Raw genomic sequence first — 10,879 nt, 5'->3', positions numbered from 1 at the left:
AGCATCTAGGGGTAAGGGGTAGTCTAATGTATGGGTCTGTATCATCATGGAAATCCAAAATTCTAATTTGCAGCTAACTATGAAGCAAATGCTGTAGGACAATATGTCACATGTATACTGTGTAGCTAGTTGAGAGGTATTTTGTAACACACATTTTTGGAAAGAAGATTGATTCCAAATGTAATATTTAAACACCATAAGATTTCTGTGAAGTTCTTTCCATAGTAATAAAAGGAAGAGGAGATACCAACTGTGATAAGTATAAATGATATCCTTTAAAACTCTGTGTTTAAGCTATAACTTATTCTAAAGGCAGAATAAAATTAGTTCTGTGGATGACATATTTGGATTCTACATGTGAAGATCTTGTCCTCTTCATTTAGATGCAATCTATTGTTATAAATCCTATTTTAGCATGTTTTTAGCTACTTGATTTTAACAACTAAAATTATATAATAGAAATACAATTAAACGTGATTTCAGAGTCTGGATACACTCATTTACTCATGGTATTCTTGTTACAGTAAAACTGTTTACACGCCATTTGTATAAGCAATGTTATTGCGATGGTCTTGAACTCTTTTAAGGGCTAAGTGACTGAATGTCCGATTTTTATATTTTTTTAAAAATTTAAACAATCAAGAGTTGGAAAGATGTTGTTGGACTATTGCATGCTTCAAAATCCATCATGAAATGTTATATTAGCATTAAGCATTTTAAGTCTAGAATTGAAAAATCAGACAGATTAAGAGCATTTGTGTTACTGCTGTTCAGTGCACATTCTGAGTAATCTGGCATATAAATAACATTCATTCAGCTCACAGAAAACCTGGCAGTCAGGTAATCTTCATTCCTTATCTTAAAAAAATTCTACGCATCAGATGGTGCAGCATGGTTCATGGTGAGAAGGAGTTGCTGCCAGAGAACCAGGAATGGGCTGCTTGCAGCATATTATTTGCTCAGTTTATATTATATAGGCATGTGAGAGTTGAGAACCATTGTTGAATGAAGAATTTCAGTCACCTGGATCCAAGGTATTCACATCCCAAAGGAATCTTTCCAGAAGACTATCCCCATGACATGAGAAAACTTTTCATCATTAAGCTGATGTCAGATTGCCAGTATCCAGTCGTTCCTGATAGATACCTAATGTTTTATTATGGAAAAAGTTGGTGGAGTTTATCAAGGTCATAAAAGGTATGTGTACATATCTTAACAGAACCATGGCTTACTTTAGTTGGAACTTGGGTAGACAGGTTTGGGAAAGTACACAGACTGAGTGGATATGGTAGTTTAACAGTTTCCCTGTCTCAACCTTTGCCTGAAGGACTTGGACCCATTAACAGGCAAGAAAATAAAAGGCTTTGCATATCTTTTGTAACAAGATAGAGATTTTAGTAGTCTTGTAATACTACTTATGAGCATTAGGATTCATGTAAACTCAGGAAAATATAATGTTGAAGCTATTTACCTACAAGATTTTCAGTATTTCATGGTAATAATCTTCAAACAAGAAACACAGTATGCATGCATCCACCTTTGTATTTGCCCGGATCATTAACATTAGTGTAGTTCACAAACTTAGGTGTTAGTGACTGCACCAGTCAAACGAATTTAATCACCATTTGCAAACTGATATTTCTCAATTTAGAAAATTTAGCTAGACAGTGGTAAAATTATGGGATTAAAATTGGCTGTGATTCTTTTAAGTCCTGCAATTAGAATTCAGTACTTCAGCTAACAGTATTTTAAGCTGTCCATTGAGATTCATCCACTCAGAAGTGATACATGCAGAGAACAGTAAACATATATTGGGCAGCCTGAAGGGGGTCTAAGATTTAGGTGAAGAGGTCTACAGCTGCTTGAACAGTTCTTTACTTACAAGCACTTGAAATCAGAACAAATGAAAGCGCGAGTACTAGCAACATGAAGGAATTCATGCCTAACAGCAGCAGGCCAGTATCTAATCTGAGGTACCTTTCCAGCTAGTGAAATTCACAGACCGAAGGTTTTTCTTGTAGAAATAAACATTAAATTAAATTACTTGAAAGGTAAACTATTGTTCCTTTTTAAAAGGTATTCAGTTTTTCTTAATAGCACACTTGGGGGACCTCAGTGCACAAACTAAGCACCCACCAACCGGTGTCATGTATTGCTTACACCATGCCCTTTCCAGTGTTAAGATGTATTTCTGCAGCCCAGTAGAAGATGACAGACAGAACTCTTGTGCTGGGGTATGAGCTCATTCAGTGCTGGCAGCCATGTCCTGGCTGTCATAGTGCTACACTGACCCTGAAATATCAGCTTGGAGAACCTTATGATCAGCGCCTGTGGTGGCATGTGACCAGTAAGCAGCAATTTCTTGGCTGTGATTTCTTCCCTAGTGTTAGATGCCTAAGCCCTCTTTCAAAGCAGTCAAGTAGTTGGAACATTTGCCTTTGATGTATGAAAATTAAACTAGTTAGGGAGTCTATGACAGCTCAACAGGCATGATGGAAAAGAAAGGTGATTTTCAGCTAAAGTATTTAAACCCAGATGAAGAAGAGTGAGATTGTCAAGTATCATGGGCTGAAAGCACATGCCCAAAAGCACATCTCAGAGAGGATATGGCTTAAAATATATTTGTCCAGCTCTCAGTGATCAGATGGTCCTTGTACATGTTGTAAAAACAAAGAAGCACATGGCAAGGTGGAGACCTACCTAAAAGCATGGCTGAGACCTGAACCTCATCTACCCTGTTTTAAATATTTAGGAATTTTTAACAACTTTACATCTTTGTAACACATTTGGGGCAGGAGGCCAGAAGGCAGTAGTAACTCAGGTAACAATTGCTAATTTACTTTAATATGGAGAAAGTCAAAGAGTCAAATTAAAACGTTCAAATTAGTCAAAATGTGTGCCTGTGGTGCTGTCGCAAGCCAGCCCTGGGACAGGGGCTGTGGCTGATGCGAGCATGTCTGCATAAACTGTGCAAGAGTCATGGAACAGAAACTACAACCCACCTGCTGTCTCTATCCGGCGTAGCAAACTGGCCTCAGGTTTTTTCTCTGAGCAGTGTGGTTGTGCTCCTGCTGCTGCCTCAACTCAGTGTGGAAGGAAGCAGACCTCCAGGTGTGTAGCACCATTCTGAAGCTGCTAACAAAGATGAATTAGCTATTTTTCTAAGAGAAAAAATGATCTTGCTATTATGTTAGTTTTATGGGAAGCAAACACTTATAATTCAAGATATATTTTTAAGGATCAGCAGCTCTTGTAAAGAGATAGGTGTGCACAGTTTTAGTGTGCTATTTTAGATACATGAATCATAAACTGATTACAAAAGCTGGGGGTTTTTTAGTATTTCTTTACTTTTCTTCAGCTTTAGCTTAGCTTTAGCTTTTGCATTGCTTCTCCTTGCTCCTTTCTTTTCCTTTGACCATAGGAGAGTGCTGAATTAAAAGAAATCAACCCGCAAGAGTTTTCTTATATAGCTGTCTGTTACACATGTAAGTTTTGTTCTTTGTCTCTCCAAATGTCATTGCTTGTAATTAATGACTTCAGAACATAGAGCTTCCTGTATTATGCTGAAATAAAATAAATTATAACTAATAATTTGAAATGGTAAAATACATAACGTTAAAAATAAACAAAAAAAATTTAAAATTTTTACCTTTCAACTGGAGAACATTTTAAATTCAGTATGTTCTAGGTATGTAACAAGTTTTGAGTATGCTTGAAATGCTGTGTGACGTTCTATTCAGTTTCTATTTATTAGAAATTATTAATTATTCATCTTATATGTTTTGTATGTATGGGGGTTTTTTTTTGTTTGTTTGTTTTTTTTGTCATTTTCTTGATTGATCAAACAAGGGCAGAACAGTCGTTTGTAGGGAATCTTTTGTTGAATTTGCTTTTACCTATCTCCTATGTTTGGTCCTAAAAATATCTTAAAAATCAAAGAGAAATCTTGAGAAGACTTTCACCACTGAGTTCCAGATCACTCTCTTCTTCCAGAGATGAGAAGTAAATCACTGCAGACAGGTAGCCAGGTTTGACTTCCAAAAGTGTGTCAAAATAAAAGAGTGGAGGATAAATGGAAAGAGGGTAGTGAATGATTATCATGCGCTTTGTGATATGTCACATTTTATATCACATGATAGTGGAATATAGTTTTTAACTCCACCATAACTCTTGATATATTTACAAAGAGGAAATTAAGCTCAAATACTGAGACCAAGTATGAGTATATTGGGGAACTTTATAACATTTAATGTGAACTAACAAACCTCTGCTTATTTTGCAGAGGTTTACCAGAGAAGGCAATTGGAGATACTTTTCAAATTATTTACTTTATGACTCCTATGTGGTTTTATAATTGTGTAATGAGCACTGCTAGTATAGTCACAATTCTCACTTAGGTGCTATTGATTTTTTTAAAAAATTGTTTTAATGATCACCAGGGCTGCTGTTTCACACTCTGCACATTTAGAATGGTCATCTAAGCACTTTTAGCACTAATACATGACTTGGAAGACCCACATTTAGTTCGCAGTGCAAGTGTGGCCACTGACAAATTTTTAGTGTCTATCTTTCTTTTGCATTTATAATGGGGAGAGAATAGTACTCCACAACAGCCCAGTTATGAAGGAAGTAAAGTTTGGTAAAGTAATATGATATGTAGGGCTTCAAGAGGCGATCCTGTACAAGCAGATACATGCATGCATCCTTTTGATATGTAAATACATGTACTTACACTTTATTTACAAAGCCTAAAAATCACTATTGTATGGATAATAGTTTCCATAGAACTCCAATCAGAAACATGATTATATCAGAAACAGGACTATTTTCAAATAGTTGGTGTTGCATCACTGTCAAAGGTAAATTTTAATTTTCCAGGGTTTTTTCTTACTTTTTTAAGGTGGAAGGCACATTACATAACTCAATATTTGAGTTAACATTCTGGAACATGGGCTTTAGCAACCTTGAGATGGTTGTATTCTATCTGTGGTTGAAATATTGTGGTATCATAAAACATTACCTTGTGCATTAACAATAAAGGATGCATGTTCTGACATGTGTGATGATCTACTGGATGTTTAAAATTGTTTATAGAGTTGAATTTGAATACTAAGGACTTAATAATTCTATTTCTTGTTGTGTCCATTGAGCAGACATGCTGATATACATAAGCTTTGAGTAGGATACTGTCTTGCTATTCTATCTAGGTACATTTTAAAGTGTATGTGGACCCGTATTTTGCATTAGGCATACCTGCAAGCTCTATGCATTGTTACATTTTATAGTGGTAAATTTTACATAAATGTATTAAGTTTCTTTCAGCTGAAACTAGGAGGCTTAACACATAGGTGTAGTACTAGGTAGGCATTTAAGATACTTTAAGGTGTCAGTGTCAATGTCTTAACAAGGAAATGTGTAATTTCTAGTGTTAACCAGATATTATGTAGCAAAGATAGATACTTAACACTTTGATGTGAAAGCATCTAAATATGTTAAAGCCTTACTAATTTACACTTTGTTAATCCAGGTATCCTGTAATTTGTACACAAAAACCAATGGCCTCTCTTTATATCTCTGCAGAGATTTAAAGGAAGAGAGCTGTATTTTAAGGTCATTACACATCACTATTATCAGTAATATTTGTTAATACAGATTTATTGTAACCAATGAAACTAAAACTTACTTGCCCCTCACAGATGATGCAGGTAAATTACACTTTTGTTGTGTGTCTTATTGCATTCTTTCTTCCACAAAACTAAGCAATTTTTAGTAGTATTCCCTGTCCCAATGATAATGAGTTAGAATATAAATAGAATCTCACTGTTGCTGTGCTCACTGCTGGAGAAGGAGGGTTCATCAAGCAGCCAGTTATGGCAAATTTCAGGAGTCCTCCTGCTAACAAAATAAAACAAAAGTCTGAATTTGTTTTGTAGGGCTATAGCTTCAGTTTAATCTCCCCTAGTGTATCCCTTGGAGCTAACAAATTCTTTTGACAACATACTGCCTGCAGACCCTGTTGCCTTGTTTTGTTCTATTTGCCCATTTCAGTCTCTTTGACACTCATCATTCTGAAGATCTAATTCCTTTCTTAAATAAGAATGGAAATTAAAGCAAAAAAAAGACAACCTTGCTTTCTCATTACCTACAGGTGGTTTGTGCAGGCACATGGGAGTGAATGCTGATTACAAATAATATTTCCTCACAGGGAATTTCTGTAACAGAAGGCAGACACAGCATTGGATAATATAGTGCAATGAGCAGATGAAAGTAATATGATAAATTTTCCTGAACAGTGCATCTGAGTGTGCCTAATTTCTGAAATGCAGCCCCTGAACTAATTCTGAATCTCTAGATATGAATTCTGTTGTTTTGTGTGTGGGAGTTTTTGCTATCAGTCTTTGCAGATGGGGAACACTATGTTAGAAATATTTGCTCTTAAGATTGTTAAACCCATGATTGCAGTGATGGAAAAAATTTTATAAGGGAGGTCTTTCTCATGTATACTTCGACCAGTGTTTTTTAGCTGAATAAAGAGAATGGATTTACTTATGCAGTATTTAAAGTAGGGACTCCTGTTCAATATTTTAATTTACTTCTGCCACTGAAATATGTAATTTTGTTTTCCAGACATGGACATCTAACACACCATGGTTAAAGTGAACAATTGATGTAGTCCAAGCATTCTACTTTCTATAAGGTTAAGTATGACTCATTGGAAACATCTAAATCCTGAATGGTGATTCACCACAGCGGTGAATTACTGCTTTTGGATACCCGGTGGCCAAGGTAGGTCGTCAAAGATAAGGACAAAAAGAGAACAGATGACTCACAGCATTGCCAGAAAGACACAAAAATCATTCAGAGTTTCATGATCTGTTTAACAAGCATTCTCAGGAGAAAACAAAACAGAGCTTTGATGTCACACTGCTTTTTCCTTTCTTCTATTGTAGTAAAGTCTAAAGGCTTAAATAAAGTTTTAGTCCTCACAGAATGAGCATGTAGCTAGATAAAATTGCCACTCCAAGGAACTTAACTCTAATTTTAAGTAAGTTGTGGCAAATGAGTGAAACGGATGGTGGGTGAGGATGAGTGGAACATTAAGCCAGCAAAATGATATAATAAACTATATGCAGTGAAACAAGACAATTCTAAGCATTTTCCATGCAGCTAAATAAAAACAAACATGCCCCAGCTACCTCCATCTCCATAGGTAGCAATGGATTTTTACACACCTCACAGCAGAATATAGTTTCATTTTGGCACTGGTAGGATGAAGTGTTAACCTGGGACATCCATTTGCAGAAATGTTCCTGGTTGTTGAGCATGTGCCATAAAGTTGAGAAGTGCTTTTGAGAACATCCCAGTAACAACCTGTGAAAGCTGATGTTACTGGAGCAGCATAAGGAACAGTGCCTGATATGATGCCGTTTTAAGAATAAATATATCAGATCAAGCGGAGCTGGAGGTGCCACAAATCCAGCATCAGATATAAGTGAGGAAGGAAAGCTGATGGGATAGAGAGTTGGGTTAAAAAAAAATGAAAGTAGGTGATCTTGGCAACTGCAATGTTGCTATAGACTCTTCTAGAAAAAAGACTTCCATGGAAAGTTTTTAATTCTACTTTTATGTTGTTTACTATAAGCCATGAAATGCTCCCTGAATTGGAATTGTTAAACAGTTATATCACCTTAACTTTATGTTCCCAGAATTTTTTAACTAGTTTGGACTGATGAAACTATTACTACAAGTCAGGCTTGTCTCCAAAGTTTAAGGTAAAAGATAATTATCTTTGCAATGCAAAAAATATCAACCCTGCTCTTACACCAAAGATAGGTCTTCTCCTCTCTCTCTGCATACCTGAATTATTACAGAACAGTGAGTGAATGTCTATATAATAGCTCTCAGTCTCCAAAAATTTCTATGCAGATGCCTCTAAGGGTTTCAGAACTTCTGCCTGGCACTTGATCTCTGCTCATCTGGAAAAATTAGATCAACAGAAGTGTGTGACTGTGAGTGTCGATCCAATATATGCAGATGACCAAAGGTCGAGAGCTTTAGCACTCTGTACTGTGCTTTGATAATGTAAAAAACCCTCAGGTCCTGCCTGAAGGTTATTCTGGTCTTGCACAAGTAAAGTAAACGTTAATGAGGTAAATAGCCATGGCCATTGTGTTCCTCAGTAGCACACAGCTAACGTGCTCATAAATCACATTACACTGCCTGTATCCATTACTGTCTCAGTGTGCGAAAACATTTGCCAAGTTCATAACCAATGTTACAAACTGACTTTCCAAAGAGCTTGTTCTTTCATAACTCTGTGTGTGTATGATTGTTTTGTCTTCTAAAAGATCATCAGGAATAGTTACAAGTTTTAGTATACACATAATATCCACAGAAGCAGTATGTATAGACTCACTCATCAGCTGTCCCTGGATGGGTTTAATGCATGAGAAGATATATGTTGTGGATTCCAAATCACCAAACGAAATGCAAATTTTTGTAGACATAGCGAACACAGTCTTGTTTTCATGTATGAAATGGGAATCAGTTTCCTTCTTAGAATTCGTAATTTTGGTGCAGCTATTGGTATAGGAACTAATGAATCAAACAGCCTTGGGTAAAAATACTGTTCATATCTTACAGATCTTATCCTGATAACATTTATAGGGTTAAGGTAGTGCCCACTGTGAATATGAAGGAAAGGATCAAATCTGAGTGGGAAACGGTCTCAACTAATCTTTGTAATTTTGCAGTTCAGATTTCTATGCAAATGTAGTTTCATATAATTAGCAACTTAGATGCTAATTGCAAAATCTTTTATGATTATTCATTGGTTCAATCTCCATATATTTTAGTATAAAACATTCTAAGGTATGTCTCTGACTATAAACACATGAGGCATTCTTCTCCTGAGAAAATGAACAGCTTCCAAAACAGCAGTAAATAACCATGTTTTATTTAGAGCTATTGACAGTGTACTGTTTAATTACATTTAAGCATGGTGGGGTTTTTTATTACTTATAGTACAAGAAAGGTTACTGAAGGGTTTTCATAGCTGATGCTCTAAGTTAAGGTTTCTAACAATTCATTCACATATAGAAAGAAGGGAGAATTTATACTGTATTTTTAAAGTAATCAGTACCTTTGCTTAGTGAATGCAAACTGTGCATATCCTAACATTTTTATTCTCTTGTTGCTGTGAATTTGTTTATAAAGACAGCCTGAATGATTTCAAAATAAGCTTAACCAACATGGCAGTCAGTACAAAGATGAAATGTAACAGGAAATTTCAGCTATCATTATGGTTTTTGTGTGATCAGGTTTTCAACAGCAGTTAATAAAATTGGGGCAGAGTTTTTGGTTTAGGGGTAGAAGTGCTGTATTAAAATGGGGCATCTGATTAGGTTGTACCTCTGCTTTTCTAGAAACTTTCTAGTTTCTTTATGGTGTGGATGACTTCTTCTGATGTGGCGTTTACTCTTGGGAACTCCTTGCAACTGTCATCTCTTTGATGTTTGACATTTTATTGTCTTTGTTTGTTTTATTAATGAAGATTGTATGTGTCTTTGATGTGATATTAAAACATAGTAGTAGAGTTTCAGTCATTTCTCCACAAGATCAGTTTATGATCACAAGATGAAAAAGTTAAACTAATTTTTTTTAAGATTCTTTGTTCCCTAAGAATTTTAAATGATTGTTTTTTAAAGTTTACTTAAGTAAAATGACTTTTAATTGTATAAAACTGCTTTTACCTAGGTTTTTATTAAATATGTATTTTATCATCAAATGTATTTTATAATTTGTTTGCATGTTCTAACTTGATTAGCTAAGTCATGCAGTGATGATTAGTGTAGTAAAGACCAGAAGAATTATTATTATAGTTTTTTGATTCTTGCCTTTTACAAAATGAGTCATGGAACGACTAATACAAATATAAAAACCTGGAGGAAATGAAGCTGTAATTGTGCTGAGTAACATATGCCATCTGTTTACAATGCATTGTTAAACATCAGAATGAGCAAAGGGATACAATCAGTGCTGTAGCTTTGCACTGGGGTCAGCAGCCATCAGTATTATCCTGTCAGCCAAGAAGGATGACGACCTGCTGAGCTGGGTTGATTGGGAAGACTGTGCTGTTCTGTATGAGGACTGTGATGCCAGTTCTCCTGAGGGCAGAAGGTAAACTTTGCAGGGCCCCCAGATACGGTCTCTCATTTAACAGTCTTCTACATTTCAAATGAGTTGGTTAGAGACACAGAAACAGAAATTACTCTATGCTAGATTAAATTGCTCATCCATGAAACAGTATGTCCTGTGTTTTAATTTTCAAAGCAAAGACCAGTCCCTTTCCTGTTGCTCAGCCATAGCCAAATACGTTTGCATAATCCAGAAAGTATCATATCTAGAAATAGTTTGAAATCTGACCTAATTTCCCTGACTCCATACTGTGGATAGATAGTTATGGGGATATCTGCTGTCTGGTGTTGTCCTATGTGTAGCCTAATCCACAGGAAATTCCCTAATTTACAGTACCTTTGTACTGTATATTTATACAGGAACCTTTACACTTATTGCACACATGCATGGAAGGAGAAAAGCACATTTGTATATGTATACTAAAGTGCTTGTACCATAATCTTGTGCACAGTCAACTAGCCAGGAAGCATGTGATTTAGGTATTTACAAACAGCTACAGTCTATTTGAAATACTGTTCGCTTTGGAACACATGCAGACAATGAGTCTCAATTAAGAAGTCTATACAGCTCCAAAGAAATGTCAAAGTAAAAGATAGCCAGACACTTTTGAGTGATAAAGAATCAGACCAAACTGTCATTTGTGTGCAAATAATGACAGCATGTGGACAAAAAAAAAAAAAAA

The 10,879-nt window shown here is 35.7% G+C and overlaps 1 long non-coding RNA gene across 1 annotated transcript in view; it reads left to right on the top strand.

Moving 5' to 3' along the window:
- Positions 1-907: 907 nt before the first annotated feature.
- The window catches only part of LOC113489712, a 23,247-nt gene continuing 13,275 nt past the window's right edge, over positions 908-10,879 (top strand). The window contains exon 1 of the long non-coding RNA XR_003400085.1: positions 908-1,197. This is a non-coding gene — a long non-coding RNA (uncharacterized LOC113489712). The remainder of the gene's footprint in view (positions 1,198-10,879) is intronic.

The sequence above is a fragment of the Athene cunicularia genome, assembly GCF_003259725.1.
Source record: "Athene cunicularia isolate RWA chromosome Z unlocalized genomic scaffold, athCun1 chrZ_part1, whole genome shotgun sequence".
Taxonomy (NCBI): Eukaryota; Metazoa; Chordata; class Aves; order Strigiformes; family Strigidae; genus Athene; species Athene cunicularia.
The sequence above is the reverse complement of the archived record's forward strand: the minus strand, read 5'-3'. Positions and strand labels throughout refer to the sequence as shown.